Here is a 1453-nt window from a genome sequence, read left to right as displayed (position 1 = left end):
GCTTAAGTCTAACAGAAAGATCCTTACCAGTCTGACCAACATAAAACTTATCACAATCTCTACATGGCACTTCATAGATGCATCCAGGAGAATTTTCTGGTGAGTTCCTGATTAAGATATTTCTTTTAGTATTATTGTTGCTTAAGGCAACATTTATATTAAAGGATTTAAGTAACATAATTTTTAAAAATTCCATATAAAGTTAGCAAAGAAAACATTTTAGAGAGTTGAGCCCAAACCTCCCATTGACACCAAGAATCTTTTAGTTCTCCCTTTTAAAGATAATTTCACTTTACTTCCCATGTTACTTAAATCCTTTAATGTAAATGTTGCCTTTAGCAACAATAATACTATAAAGAATATCTTAATCAGGAATTCACCAGAAAATTCTCCTGGGTGCATCTACAAAGTGCCATGTAGAGATTGTGATAAGTTTTATGTTGGTCAGACTGGTAAGGATCTTTCTGTTAGACTTAAGTAACATCAATATAGTATAAGAACGGGACAAGAATCAAATGCCTTGTTTAATCATGTTAAAAACTATGATCATTGTATTGACTGGAGTAACGCCATCTCAGTTATTAACTCTTAACTCTATTACCAAGAGAAATATCATTGAATCTTCTATTATTAGATATACAAAGAATTAAAATCTTAATATTAGTGATGGTCTATACAAATTGGATAACTTTATTGTTGATAAAATTTTGTAAATAATTCCCCTTCTTGTCCACATAATAAGTTAATACGCTCGTTGTCTGTCTTGGACAATCATATGTTTACCAAATGGCGTCCTAGCTTCGTCTCTTCGATGTATATCAACTGACTGTTATATTTCTCTCTTGTGTCTCCCCTCATGATGTGATTACGACACGAAAGTGCACTTGGCAACTTATCCCGTTTCACTTTTTTCCCTGTGGACTCATAGGAATATATATATATATATATATATATATATATATATATATATATATATATATATATATATATATATATATATATATTTATATATATATAACAATAGTAGAATATATTTTCGTAGTTATATATATCACAGAACTTACCTAATGACAATATTGTGCAAGTACTAACATTGGGAAATTACAGAGGCCTAACTTTGGACATATTCATATATATATCCTTCGTCGAACGATATGGGGGCTTGTGAACCACTTGACAATGAAACCTCTCGAAACCCCAGCTCCCCAGCGACGCCCCCCCTATGCCACCGTGGTCCAAGGCAGTTCGTCACAAATGAGACAAGTTTGTCCACACTGTTGATTAGGGAGGGGGGGGGCTGGGGGGGTGGGGTTCGTTGTTGTTTCCACAAAGACACACACACACACACACACACACACACACACACACGAGTGAGAAATTTTTATTTATATATATGTATATAGAATTATTTTCTTGTGCGCTACAAGAAGGAATAAGGAGAGACATAATTAGA

The sequence above is a fragment of the Panulirus ornatus genome, chromosome 61 (assembly GCF_036320965.1).
Source record: "Panulirus ornatus isolate Po-2019 chromosome 61, ASM3632096v1, whole genome shotgun sequence".
Classification (NCBI taxonomy): domain Eukaryota; kingdom Metazoa; phylum Arthropoda; class Malacostraca; order Decapoda; family Palinuridae; genus Panulirus; species Panulirus ornatus.
The sequence above is the reverse complement of the archived record's forward strand: the minus strand, read 5'-3'. Positions refer to the sequence as shown.